General features: G+C 39.6%; 1 long non-coding RNA gene across 1 annotated transcript; it reads left to right on the top strand.

Annotated features, from left to right (window-relative positions):
• The first annotated feature begins 1,446 nt into the window (after nucleotides 1-1,446).
• Nucleotides 1,447-13,080, top strand: LOC118410896. Its single transcript, XR_004830612.1, has 3 exons — nucleotides 1,447-1,598; nucleotides 2,946-3,043; nucleotides 12,320-13,080. It is a non-coding gene; the product is annotated as an uncharacterized LOC118410896 (long non-coding RNA).
• The last annotated feature ends 2,643 nt before the right edge of the window (nucleotides 13,081-15,723 follow it).

The raw sequence follows: 15,723 nt of genomic DNA, 5'->3' as shown, positions 1-15,723 counted from the left end.
CTTCTACCATTACAATATGATATAAACAATCTTCGATTTCTTAAGTTAACATTCAAGCCTCGAGTGATATTTTTTCGCTATCTCGCAACAGATCTGATTTAGTGTCTATGTAGGCAGGCGTGTTACATGAATTTGAGATAGGGAGGCCGGCTAGCTGCTCACGTAGACCATTACCATACACAGATATACACTTAACGCAGGAGGATCGTTAAGTTCGTGCCATAGGAATTTCTGCCGGAGGACAGGGGAAGTACAGTCTGAGTTCACGGTGACCCGCTGGCCAGTTTTGGTATAAACCATTGCCGTGTTGTAGTCTAGTTTCCCGTTTATTCCAGGTAAGGAGTTTGTCTGTTTTTTTTTTTTTTTCGTTGGTACCGTGCCAAAGTTGGTAGACCTATGTTTTCGTTCACAGGTCACGCTGTAACATGCCTGTGGCGAAACTAAAACAGAGGTGTTTCGATAGAAGGAGTCATTTTACAAAATACTTAACAATCTCGAACGTCAGAACGCAGTCGTACTGTGGCATTGACGTAAATCTCATTACACTCAACGAGCGTACAAAATGATTTAGACGTAGACTGAAGGGTGCTATTTTCAACGAGAAGCGCAGAAAATAACGAGCTACTGTACGCATAGACCGACTCGCTGAAAAGATTTAGACAAAGATTGAAGAGTACTATTTCAAAGAGAACATCCCCAAAGCTACAGTATGCATATTCAGGACTGGAACTACATACCGGCTTGCAAGTGATTCAGACGAAGACCGAAGAGCAGTATTTCAAAGGCAAGCTCAGAGCATTTTGTAGTCACGGTACATGTATATTCAAGCGAGGACGCATAGACCTGTTTGTAGACAATTTTATTTCAAGCCAGACATCTTTTTGGCTCCCGGATTTGACTGGTCTATCTAGCATAAATCTTTCATATAGATGAAACGTGAAACAACCATATTCTATTGAACTGAACTGTCTTTTCAGCTTATTAGAAAACAGTTGAAAAAGTTCAGCGCGTTTTACATTATGATAAGTATGATGACAGCTGAAATCGATAGTTGAAAAGAACTGAAGTAAATAAACAAATAAAATCATACGTAATCAAAAAGAAAACAGAAACTATCAACTTGATCTAGTTTTGCTTCAGCTGTAATATTTCTTTAAGTAAAAAAAAATAGCACAAGATTCGCGTTTACGTATTCTATAACTTGCTGAAAGATCATACTCGTAAAACTACGTGAAGTGCGTTCTAGATACCATTTTTGAAATTAAAATCAATATTTCGTGAAAACCCCTAAGGTACATGTACATCAAAACCCCAACAATCATCATCACAAACCCCGTTGACTCATCGCGAGTTCTCGGTGCCTACGTGCGGTGCGAGTCCGCTTAGAGCCCGCCCATGGCCGCCTACGTCACGAGGACTATTACTAATTTCGGAGGTTGCTGACGTATATGTAGATCTGACTGTACCACCGCGCGCTCACATAAAAACGTGTTCCCCTTCCGGAATCCAAACAAAGAATACGGAGAGAGAGACAGAGTAGAGACAACCGGTGGAGAAATATATCTTACTGTGTCCTTCAGTGGTTCGAAACCCGACAGGTAAGTTATACATGATGGTATGATATGTACAGTGTAACATTAGATTTTGGAGCTGTGAAAATTATCGTATTTTGTGTCGAAACGATCTAGTGTAACACCGCGCACGTTGTATCTATGGGGTAGTTCTGGAAGCTTCCAGAAGCGATTAACGTTGTCGGGAATACGTAGCTACTAGGTGTGGTATAACAGAATTGCATTGTACTCACAGTTTATGGCTATTGGTACCTGTTTGCTTTTTAATTGGGAGAAATTGTCGAAAGGTGTTTTATAATAGAGTGGGTGGGGTATATCATACGTAGGCTATCATTGCTGTATCATTAGTCTGCTACGATATTGGTGGCTTTATTCGTGAATATTGAACTTAGTAGTCGCATGCAGTCTCTACATGGTTGAGAAGTACATGTAGGCCATGTGGTAGGGTGAAGTTTCCGCCTAGAAGCCGGCCGGCACGGAAGCACACGTACCGCACGTTGACACAGAACCTGTACCGGCCGGCTTGCTAGGCCTAGGGGCCCGGGCCCATTCATCTTACATGTACATGTACAGGTTCAGGACTGCAAATGGAGGGCCCGGGAATCTTTGTGAGAGTCATGGATCATGTGTTGTACAAACCTCGTGCGAATCCCTGTCTTCGGTCCTCTGGTCTTCGGTCGTGTCTGTTAAATCGAAAATGCGATTTTGCCTTACACGACCAGGTCACATTGCGTCGTAGGTTGTCGTACGACTTGGATGTCGTAGGATTTTCAAGTAGGCTATGACAAAACCAATCACCGACAAGGAACTAAAACAGCCTTTACGGCAGGAAGGCAGCTATACAGTTCGTACGACCCATGCACGACCATCGCAAGAATGCCTTTCACGGTTTACGATCGTAGGACGTTCGTACGACCAATACAACCACGTGCACGTCCTTGATTAGGACCATTGTAAAATCATTGTAAAATCTAATTGGAGATCGAAACAAACAAACAAACAAACAAACCAATAGACATGCAAGTCTTGTGGTAAGGTATTTCTATTTGGGCCGATTTATTTGACCTCACTTTCTTACCCCGGTTTTGACGGCTTCTTTCCCGCCCGCTTATTGATTATTTATGTTATTTGGGCCGATTTCTTTGTCCCAAGAATGAATCCACGTGTGAGTAATACCTTTACTGTTACACCGTGACCCGATCACTTCCCTACCCCGGCCTTGACGCGTTCTTTCCCGCCCGCCTATTGCTTATTTGGTTATTTCGTTGTCCCAACAATGAGTTCACTATCGAGAAATGCGTTACTGTATGTAACACCGTGACCCGACCACTTCCTTACCCCGGCCTTGACGCCTCCTCTCCCGCCCCACTACAGCTATCATGCCGATGAAAATAGCGAGAGCAATGCCACGGTTGGTGCGGGACAGCAGACTTATGAAGTACGGCAGGCCCAAGATTTGGCGAGCAGGCGAGGTGAGCTTTCTTTTTATTATTTTTTTAGATACTCATATTTAGATTTATGCATCTGTATGATGTAATGAGCTTTTACACCAAAAAGCTGAGCTTTCTAATCATTTCCCCACTAAATTTAGATGTTCGTATCTAGATTTATGCATTAGTATGATGTAATGAACTTGTACACAAAACACGTGAGCTTTCTTTTTTTTCTCTCCGTAAATTTAGATATTCATATATAGATTTATGTATCTGTATGATGTAATGAACTTGTGCATGAATGTGTGTCAATTTTGTATGGATTTTGGGGTATACAAATGAATGGAAACAAATTACCATTTTTCATGCAAAAATACATCACATATTTGTGGCATGATTATATGCTTTAGTTTAATGAGATAATATTTACGGCAAATTATGTACTAGGAATTTAAGAATAATCCTATCATTTCATAATTACCGTATCAATCAATTCAATTTTGTGCCAGTATATCGGAAAGAAATCGTCATTTTGGGCATAATTCTGCCTCGGTATGTTAGTACGATATCATCATTATATGGCAAAAAGCAAATTATATCATAAAAGCATAATAAATTTCCATAGTTGTGATGAGACTTGTATGCCACTATGACATCAAACAAGAAATCTTTTTAAAAAAGCTGTGCCTTGCCGCGTATTTTATGTTATTTTGGTAAGTTAGACTAGATTCTACGCTTAAAAATCCCGAGTTCCACATGTCGCCCCCCTCCCCCTCATTATCATAATTTATGTCAGATGAATTATTGGCACATTAAACAGGTTTTGTAAAACTTTTTGACCCACAATGAATATGCATTATTTTTTATTACAAACTAAGTTCCTTCTGATGCAATTTGTGATATATATTTATATGAACATGGTGAGTTAAAGCGTAGATTTATTACGCTGGACCACATACAGTAACATGCGTCTAGAAGAGCGTTTTAATACTCGTCTGGAATGTACCATTGTCTAACTAAGCCATGAAACTCGGCAAGGAAAGAAGGGCCTTTGGAAGGGGCTTTGGAAGGGCTGGGTTAAAAGGTCCGTCCATTGATCCATGGAAAAAAGCTGGCGTAAAGCCTTGCCTGGCGGCAAGGCAAAAATCATTTGCACCCAAAAATCCCATTATTTGATAAATTGTACATTACCGAGTTAGTGTGTGTATGGTGGAGTATATAATCCATTCGTTAAACCAGGTGCATGTACGGAAATAGATGTCCTTTTGTCAGCATTTCCCCGGAAGCCGTTGTGGTGAAACACATCGATCGGTTCGCCCTGCAGACTCGACTAGGCCCACATCAAGTAAATTTCATGGATGACATCCACTACAGCCGCTAAATTTGATGCGGGAGGGCAAGAAAAATATTGGAAATATAGATTTTTAAAATAGACACCGTAAGCGTTGTACCAAGAATGAAAGTGACAAAACATAATGTTTTTATTTTGCAAGTTCTTGCCCGAGGGCTAGTTGCAACATGAAACATACAGAATATATACATTTTAGTAAACATACATAAAATACAAGACTTTGGTATAGGTAACAATGGTGACAAGTTAAAACAAGTGACTATTCTAGCAATTCTATGGACTGCGGAGAGCTACTATCTAAGCATTTGGGGGGGGGGGGGTTGGACTTCTTTTCTGGAAGCAGTGTATAGTATCACAGACAGCAAGTGCTTTATTTCTGTATTAAACAGACGTACAAAGTGACACAAGTGTGGTAGACTGGTACCTCACGAGTGTACGGCCCCCTTTCCACTAGACGGCGATTGCGCTGCGCTGTCACTGCGACCTACATAGGATATGTGTAACCTTCGCTTTCACACTGGGTATATCATACAAAATGTTCAAGTGTGACTTAGAAGACAACAAAACACACAAAGTGTAAAAAGATTCGTTCCTTTTCTGTACAATTCATTGAGGGACCTGTCAAATTTAAGACGTCGCAGAGAGAGCGCGGCAAAAGGGGCCGTCCTAGTGGAAAGGGGTATCATGCAATGAAGTACAATGACTGCTACCTTAAGGTGTTCCCATCTTGGCACTTCAATTATCTTTATGTTCACCTTTTCTGTAGATGAAAAAAAATTGTTTCTTTTTTTTTTCAAAGTTAACGAGAGCGTTGATGTTATCCATAAGATTTACTTGCGATGGTCTAGACAAATTGGCTCATTTCTAGCCGAGACCTTGGCTGGGGGATAGCTCGTAAACCACACTGGTGGGTAGAGTTTCCTGTCGTTTGTAAAACCCGCTCAGTCCACGTAATCTCCCAGGGCTAGACATGTGTGCCATGTGCGTTGTAAATCTTGTATATATAGTCTCTATTAATACTTTAACCTTCGCTGGTATTCATATAGGCTTATTTACCTCCTGCGTTGAAATATGATAATAATATAAGGATTTATGCAGTGTAATATTGTATGCATGGCACGTCTTATTTTTTATTTCATTTTTGGACCTCCTGCGTCGAAGTTTAATGATATGATATCAATGTAGGTGCAGTAAAATATTAGTAATTTTAACACGTTTCAGTTTAAAGGCATTCATATACTTTTATTAGACCTCCCGTGGCGAAATATAATGCCTTTCTAAGGCCACAACATGTAGATTGTATGGATAAAGTCAATGTAGACTGCAAAAATAATGAACTAGAGCGAAAAAGACAAGAGTGATAAAAAAACAAGATAGGTAACAAAAGAGAGATTGCTGAATCTTAACAAGAGTTCGGAGACTTCATATCTCCATTAGATATTTTCGAGCCCATAACACTGAGGAAGCCACACGGCGAAACATGTTTGTTGTGTGTCGGTTCGAATAAAGTTCCTAAACGGGGACCATGCGGCTCCAGCGTCTTTTCTGAAGATGTGGCGTAAGTGTGAACGGTTGGCTGAGGTCTCCTTCTCCACATATATCTCCATTAGATATTTTGATTATGCAAATAACATTAACATTTGCATAATCTATGCTAGGTTATTTCCATCTTTCACTAACTTACACAGGTCGATGTTGACAACCCAACCATGTACTACATGTACGTAGAAGAATTTTGCTTTTTACTTTCATATCATATCAATTATGCAAACTAGAGACTTATTTGAATAATTTGGAAACAGAAACACACACACAGACACGAAACAACATCTCCATTTTCATGAAGAATGAAAATAGACACCACAAATAACAAGACTTGAAGTGACAAAATATGGTATCACAGACAACAAGTCATTCATTCCTGAATTCAAGAGGTGCACTAACTAGAAATGACAATAGTGATAGTGTGTTGACAATACGCATGACTTCCATGTTGATTCCGTCAAGTTTCACTTCTGCAACTACAGTCATGGCTACCTCGCTAGTGTCACTTGTACAAGTACAAGAAGAAAAGTTATCTTTTTTTATGAAAAAACATGTACTTTTTATCTTTTCATTTCTTTAGTCATTTAAAGACTTACTCTCGCCAGAATCTAAACTTAGCCACTTTTTTTCAGTTACACACTTATAGAAATGTTTGTCACAACCGGTTAGCAGATAAGATATATGAGATATTTGACTTTTGAAATTAGTTGGTGTATCACATTTCCGTTGCTTTTCCAAATTTAAAGTGGTCACTTTCACTTACGATCCTACTGGTGCTGTGCCAAAACTACAAAAGTGAAAGTGGGTGCGGCGGGGTCTGAGTCATGTCTGTGGGTTTGTGTTACACGGAAGTATTTATCATAGCGCCAAGAAACCAGAGTTGAATACTTGACATATGCTGGTGTAATATTACCCCATAGTGCTGGAACTTTGACAAGGACACAGTCGGGAATACGAAGGGCATGAGAAGGGGAAATGTATGGGAAGGGAAACTAGTATATGTTCATTTGACTATGACTGTGTGTTCTTTGTTGATTTGTGTGTTACTCATTGTCTCTGTTTATGATTGCGTGTCAGTGTGTGATTGTAGTGTGTGTGCTTTTGTGTACTGTGTTTAATCTTTCCATCATTTTCACGTTTATTGGCATGGTTATGAATTATTAAGCCTGGCAGGTTGGCTTTACGAGGCCACACAAATGATTCATTTATTAGTCTATGTGGGGGAGGATAGAGTACATTTTTATGAGAACATAATGTCCCTCAACAGTGGTCTCTAGACAGCACCATATATGGACCTAAATGGGAAAATTTTGTCTTTCAGGGACATGAGCAGAATGATTATATGGAAAACGGCCTCAGTTTGTGTGGGTACTACTGGAAGTCTTGAAAATGAAATTTTTAAGCGAATGGAACCTGGTCCTTTGTTGTTGTTTTTTTCTGTCTCTGTGTGTACGCGTGCGCAAATGAGTGTCTGTCTGTCTGTCTGAATCTCTTTCTCTCTCTTTCTCTCTCTCTCTCTCCCTTTCTCTCTCTGTATGTGTGTCTATGTGTGTGTTTAATGCTTTAAAAGAACACGATTTGACAGAAAACTAAAGGGACGAATGGATATATCAAAGCTAGACTTGATCCAACAGTGGTTCTCCTTCACCGAACTGAGATATCTACTATTGGCTCTAGGAAGAGCACACTAAAGGGACCTAAACGATATACTTGCTACATATAAATCCAAATATACCGTTGTAGACTACAGTTGACAAATTGCCTGTGATTAACCCATAAATCAAGAAATATGATAAGGCCAAATTTTTCTATGGCGACTAGATGTCAACTACGTGTCAAGTTCTATCCTTAAAATACCACTTTCTCTTGGAGACGTATCAAGATAACCGATACTATATCTGTACCTCTTGGTACTCTAAATATAGTGTTATAGACTATAGTTGACCCTCGGGGTTCGACCATTAAACAAGAAATATGATAAGGGTACATTTTTGTCTGGCGACAATGTCGACTGCATGTTATGTTCTGTAGACTAAATATAGATACTGCCCTGAGTTTGAACTTTGGTACAGGAAATTTGATAACAACAAGCCGTTTATTAAATGAGAAAAAGTGGATCAAAGTTGAACTGTTTTGCTAGTTCGCTAGTTCACATCTACCCGCGGGGTAACCTATATCCGTTGTTTTTAAATCAGGGTATTTAGGGATCATGACAACGGACGGTCGTTTGAAACTGCAAGATTTTGAAAATATATTGTAAGTTGAAACAACTGTCCGTTGACATGATTTTCCTAAATGCCCTCTTTGTAAAAACAACGGATATAGGTTACCTCGCGGATAAAGGTGAATTAGCGTTAATATCCCACCAAAATGGACTTGACAAAAGTCTTTTAAAGGAATAAGCATTCATTGCTTCTGTGGAGTTCGATAGACAGTTTGGGTCCAATGTTTTGTGTTCGACAAATTACAATTCAACTTTATTAATGAAAAATGAATGAATGAAGCTTTGGTATATAGAATGACTACCTACAGATGAACTTTCGTGTTAAAGAAAGCTTTATTCGTCATTGTTTCCAACATTAAGTCCGACATGTTTCTAAGATACCTGCTGCACGTCAAGAATAATTCTACGGGTGAGAGGTGGTTGTAGTGACGTGGAAAATATGATTAAACCGAGTCGTTGAACCACGATAATCTGATCTCCGTGTTTTTAGTGTCGAGGACATTACAAGGTTAACAGTTTGATACCGACTGTCGGATGGAATCCAGAAATACCAACTCCCATTATTGATGCAAAGAATAAACTCTGCTTGGGGGTAGAGGGGTTAGGGGTAGTGACGCAGACAATGTGATTTAGACAATGAGTTCTTCAATGATACCAGTGTGAACGTTGTTTTCTGAGTTAAGAAAATTACAATAGATTGATTTCAGATATACCTAGGAGGGCAGGGGGGTAGAGACACAGAAAATGTGATTAGACTGAGTTAAATAATTGCATTGTGAACTGTATTATGTGTTGGAAACGCTACGTTCAAGAACATACCAATACCCCATTGTTATAGGATAGACTGCAGGAGGTGATGGGATCTGGGGGTAGTGACACAGAAAATATTATTAGACTGAGTTGTTGCAGTGTGACTGTCTTCTGCGCTAAGAACATTCCAGTGAGAGGGGACCTTAAGGAACGAACTTTGTAATAGGGGTGGAAGGTTGGGGGTAGTGACGGAAAATATGATCTGACTGACTAAATGGCCGCAGCGTTAACTCGATGTTTTCTGTGTTTACAACATTACACAGTGAACAATAGAAAGATTATAGAGATATCTGCACGACAGGTCTGAAGAATAAACTCTGTAGGGGAGGGAAGGGCTTGGGGGTAATGACACAGAAAATATGATTAACCCAGGACTGTCCCAATCCAAATAAAGTCAAAGTCAAAGACCTAGAGTTAGCTTTTACTAGTTTTAGACTAGAGTAGACACCTTTGATATTGTTTTTTTTTTTACTTTGTCTGAATCTCTCATGTTATCTGCAATCAATTAGCCCACGGGCAAGAATTTGCAATAAACATTGTTATTACACTGAGTCGTTCAATCACTATTGATAGGTGAGTGTGAAATGTATGCTTTCTTTGTAGAGGACATTTCAAGCTAAACTTCAAGCTAAATTCCACAAATACCAAGATAATAAACTCTACGAAGGAGGAGAATGGTTAGGGATACTTATACAGAACATATAACTTGACCAAGTGTTAAAAAGCGCATTACATGATGAACAACCTTAAAGATACGAACACCTCAAGTTTTAACAATGTACTCTGACTAATGGAAGGGGGAAGGTTGGTGGCTAATGACACAGAAAATATGATTAGACTAAGTCGTTCAATGATAGGTAAGGGAGAACTGTTTTCTGTGAGGACTCGGAGCATTGAACGGCGAACATTTGCTAAGGCCCCCTTTCCACTAGGACGGCGATCGTGCTGCGCTCTCACTGCGACCTAAATAACATATGTGAAACCTTCTCTTTCACACTGGGTATATCATACAAAACGTAAAAGTGTGATTGAGAAGACAACAAAACACACAAAGTATAACAAGATTCGTTTATTTTCGATACCATTCGTTGAACGATGTGTCAAATTGTAGATCGCAGAGAGAGCGTGGCGAGAGCGCCGTCCTTGTGGAAAGGGGGTATAAGAGTGCATGCACATCAAGATAATAAACTCTACAGATGAGAAGGGTTGAGGGTCGAAGACAAAGTTGTTAGATCACATTGCATGGTAAACAATCCCAGAGATACCAACACGTCAAGTGTTAACAATGTACTGGAGAGAAGAAGGTTGGAGGTAGTGACACAGAAAATATGATCTGACTGAGTGAATGATCGATGTTGTCTGTGTTTACAACATTACACAGTGAACAATAGAAAGATTCCAAAGATACCTGCACGTCAAGTCTGAAGAATGAACTCTGCAGGAGAGTGTAGGGGTTGGGGCCAATGACACAGAAAATATCATTAGACTGAGCCGTTCAAAGATAGGAGAGTGTGTACTGTGTGGAGAAACACTACAATGTGAACAAGTGCCAAAACAAGTACCCACACATCAAGACAATAAACTCTACGGAGGAAGGTTGGGGGTAACTGATACAGAAAGTAATACCAAGTTGTTCAAGCACTTTACGTTGTGAACTATCCCACACATACCAACAAGTCAAGTGTTAACAATGGACTCTGCAGGAGAAGTTAGGGGATTGGGGCTAATGACACAGAAAATATAATTAAGACTCTTAGTCGCTTAATGATAGGTGAGAGTGAACTGTATGTTTTCTGTGAGAAGGACATCAGAGATGCTTGCAAATCTAGATAATACATTCTACAGAGGAGTAGAGTTAGGGGTACTGATACAGAAACTTTTGAACATGACTAGACTTTAGAGTGTTAAAGCAGATACATGGTGGACAATAACAGAGATACCAACACGTCAAGCGTTAATAATTTACTAGAGGGGATAAGGGCAAGGTGTAGTGACACAGAAAATACGATCTGACTGAGTGAATGATAGTAGAGTCAACTCGATGTTTTCTCGGTGGATAACATTGTAAGGTCAACAATAGGTAGATTACAGAGATACCTACACGCTAAGTCTAAGTAACTTTGTTGGGGGGGGGGTTAAGGAGCAGGGACACAGAAAATATGATCTGACTGACTGAATGATCGCAGTGTTAAGTCGATGTTTTCTGTGATTACAACATTACACTGTGAACAATAGAAAGATTATAGACATACCTACAAGCAAAGGTTAAAGAATTAACTACGCGGGAGAGGACAAGGGTTGGGGGCAATGACACAGAAAATATAATTAGACTCAGTCGTTAAATGATAGGTGAGTGTTTACTGTGTGTTTTCTGTGTGGAGAAACATAACAAGGTGAACAATTGCTACATTCCACAAATACAAGCACGTTAAGAGTTATCAATAAACTCCGCGGGAGGGGAGAAAGCTTGGAGGTAGTTTGTTTAAGTCTGTTAAAACCTTAAGGTGGTATCTCACTGCACTTGGGGGCACCGGTGCGACACTGCGGGGTTTGAAAGATGCTCAAGGAATTTCAGAGATAAAGACCGAATTTCCATACGTTTTGTGTAAGAACAAAATAATCCTGTGACAAACATGATAATTCCACGTAATCTGAAATCAGTAAAATGTCAACGAGAACATGTGATGTCTTTGTTACATTCTAAATGTCACGAATTACTTGTATGTCTTAGACCTAAAGCCCCTTGTGGCCAAGAAATGGCAAAGAGTGTTGGATTTTAGTCAATGTTGGCCAACATTGACAGAGGAAAAACCTTGTGCGGACTAGTTCAAGAGGCTTGCCCTGTGAACGACCCGTAACACAATAAACATATATGTAACACAATGCTTAATGTTTACGCAAGTAATCAGTGTTTAGAGACGGGTCAAAGGAAACAGGTTGATACATTTACTGTATTCTAATGTCAAGAGCTGTAGGCTGATATCGGGAATGGGTTTGCCCCTTAATTGAACTTTGGTACAGTAAAAATGATAAGGACATTTGTACGTTATCAAAATAACGACATTTGCTACATTCCGTGCATCAAGTGTATCCGTGTGGTTTAGAGGAAAATGATAAGGCCGGTGTTGGGTTGATAATAGAAGCAGAAAGATAAATGGTTTTGTAGACAACAGCAATGGTCTGCTTAAAGCTAATGCTGGAGCGTCATCTAGCGGACTTGGATATAATCGCATGTTTTAAATACCATACATGTTCAATTTTATGCATTTGTTACCAGCACTAATTCGTTGAAATATACATGAAAGGGGACCATAAAACCTATAATGAAACCTATTTGTGTATGTTGTTGTTGTTTATCTATGATTGTTTATGTTTATGTTTACAGGTGTGGCCAGTTATCGCCATGGTAACCGTCGGCGGCGCTTTCCTGGGAATGGCGATCCGTACCAAGTCTTACGTTGGAAACCAGGGCCATAGAGACTACTACAAACACAACGGCACAGAAGAATAAAGAAACATCTGTGATTCATATAACTTAAGATATCTTGTGTATTTCCGCAATCAGCAGTTTGTAACTTGGTCCGTTATTTTTTTTTAAAGTATTCCTTAATATTTTGGCAATGAATATTGTAATTTTGACGATTCCACGACTAAAATGTGTCGAAGCCGGATTTCACTGCTAGCGTCATCTAGTTGCAAGGTGTACTAGGTGTTAAGAATATGAAATATCTTACCACTGAATAGAGCTACTTCTGTGTTCTTCAATGTAATAATGAGAGGAAACAGGGTAGATATACATACAAGTCAAGGAGGTTGCAATAGACCTATATTTCACCTCCTTGATACAAATGTACCGAATGTACATGTACACAAAAGCTATAAATCTATCAACACGAAAGATGAATATGGTATATGTTGTACCTGCTTATTCTTATAACTATAAGACAACAATACAATATCACGGAATGTCAACATCCGATTTAAAATCTATTCAACTGTTGAACAATGTTAAGCAAATGTGTAAGCCATATACACTCACATTATATAATTTATTCAGTTCTATCTTGTCACAGAGCATCTATTAAAGATTTGATATTTTGTACATAGTATTGAGGTGTAATGAAATAAAGTAAACTGCTGCTGGGATATTTGTTTACCTGTGTCACATTATGAAAATCATAAGTGAAAACAATTAGTTCATCGTGTTGGATACAACTGATCCCTCGATCTCGGAAGTTCTCGGTCCGGACAGTTCTTGGATGGGATATTAATATTAGCCAAGGACGACCGGATGCTGTAGCCGGACTAAATTCCACGAAGTCGTCTTCCGGGAGGGACGTAAAACGGGGGTCCCGTGCTCGAGGAGGCGCCTCGACCACGTTAATCAGCTTCATTACTCAACACATTGGGTACCTAATGGCTGCAAATACACCCGATATTGTCCATTCTCTGAAATTATCCTCCTTCTATACCCAAACCACATCGATGGTTGGCTAGATCCATCATTTCCATAGCCTACACCGAAAGAGAAAACTGTATTGGATAAAACGTGTTTGGGCGAGGGCTAGGGTAGTCCTCTAGCAAGACGTCTAAAACGAGTACCAATATTATGGTATAGCAACAAAAGGACCCATACGTCTGCTTGGAGGTAATATTCGCCACCATTTTGTAACGTCATCTCTCGTGTCAAGGTCACATAGCTTAGTAAACAAAGCTTGGTCGTTGAGAGGTGGGTGACTCAGCAAATAAATTTACATTTCTAAAAGAGCAAAGTTGCCCAAACGTCAACACAGAATGTTCGCTTAGCTGTTTGGTCCAAGAGACTTGTTTGAACTTGAGGAACAAAAATTAGACAGAGAAGAACAATTGCAGTTAAAAGTTGAGTACAGGTCGAATCCAAGATGGCGGACGCGGAAGAACATGGCGGCTCTGAGGACGCCCTGTGTGAATGTCGGCGGGGGTGGGACGAGCTGAGGCCCGGGGAGAACCCATGTTTCCACATGTCGCAGGTCCATCCGTAAGTCACTGTGATAATGAACACACTGGTAGCCTCTAAATACTTCTAAATACCCCTGTTGTTGAAGTAACAGTTCCCGATCACCGGTAAGTTTTTGGTAACAGGTCCAAAATGACACCTGTAAAGGGGGGCATTGACTTTTAAAGGGGTCCTAAACTGCAGAAGGGAGTACTATTTTCCATTAGATTATGTATTAATGAAAGCACACTCATAGGACGACTTTTTGCAGAATTTCACTTGTGTTTTTATGTTCAATATAACACTCAACATACCCATGCAGACCCCACACATGTTCCGTCACCATGGATTTTTCGGCATGAATGAGGGGTTTTGCAGTACGTTGATTTGCCCTATCGGTATAAAATCACTAATTGAGACTTTTCCATGAACAAATTTACATGCAGTAATGATACATGTGATTGTCGATAAGGTATACTTTAGATATCCCATGCCATAAAATGTACTTATCTGACGTTAATGCGTTATCGTCTGAAATAGAAAAGTTTCATTATACACATTATACAGAATATGTTGTAGTCATCATATGTCGCTATATATGAACACCAGCTCACTCATCAAGCACATCGACAGACTGACAGGAGGTCGGAAAGGACTCAGGTTCCTGCTGCCGCTGTGTGGGAAATCTCTGGACATCAAATGGTATGTACTCTTCAAGACAGAACTTCTTTACTATATCCTACTATATATGCCAAACGTCTAGTATAATCATTTAGTATATAACTGTGCAGTATTGGTAAATGCGTAGACTTCGAGCTAGACACGTGTTATTCCCAAGTTTCAATTATGATACAACGGACTGGCCAAACACGCTTGCACTGTTGTATCGGGAATCATACTTTTAATGTTCTTAGAAGTAAATAATGTATGTTATCATAGCATTCTGCATGTTAAACCCCCTTACTATGGTCGATCAAAGCAACGCCAACTATTCTTCATACAAAAGGTGTCCTTGTGCAGTTTAGCGAACTGTGAAAAAGTGTGAAGTAACACCTACCCTTTGCCGTAGTAAGTATGGATGTGCAAATAGCTATATGTATTATATAGGATCAAGGAAAGGAGTTTGTATGAAACATACATTAGTTACCGGTATACCGTAAGCAAGCTCATGAATTGTGTTTATATTGTAACCTGTGCGTTGCCGCTTCCTATTACACGGTGACGACGTACAGGTATAAGTGACCCTGAAAGATCAGGTCACTGTTTACCTGTGCATGCCCTGTGGCAGTGTTTACAAACCGCTCCATACAGACACGCGATCACAGTGTGCTGTGTACGTCCTAGGTAGTACAGGGATAAACACAGGTATAATCCGTGAATGGGGAGCATGAAAATGTATTGAATGAATTTTAATCCTGATTTGTGCAGCTCTAGGACGGGGGTGTATGTGTCGGAAATGACAGAAATACATAGCTGCATCTGAACTGCGTCAAGATTCTTTTTTTTTTCGTGGCGTATCAGAAACACATACAAATACCAGAGTTACAAATTAAACTTTGCAATTTACACTTCGTAATTTTTAAGATCTACATGTTGAAATTATCTTTGAAATATACTATCATGTTTGTATTGTAGAAATCTCCCAATGCGCCAGTCATAACGGACCTCTAAGTTTACATTTTTCGGCTAAAAATTCTTTGTACAAAGTTGATTCCTTCCATGTTTATCGTAAAGTATTTCAGGAACGTTCACTTCCTCGTAAATGATATATAATGCTACTAAAAGTATCTCCTGTTTCATTGCTAGGTTACAAG

This window comes from Branchiostoma floridae, chromosome 3 (genome assembly GCF_000003815.2).
Source record: "Branchiostoma floridae strain S238N-H82 chromosome 3, Bfl_VNyyK, whole genome shotgun sequence".
Classification (NCBI taxonomy): domain Eukaryota; kingdom Metazoa; phylum Chordata; class Leptocardii; order Amphioxiformes; family Branchiostomatidae; genus Branchiostoma; species Branchiostoma floridae.
This window is presented reverse-complemented; position numbering and strand designations above follow the sequence as displayed.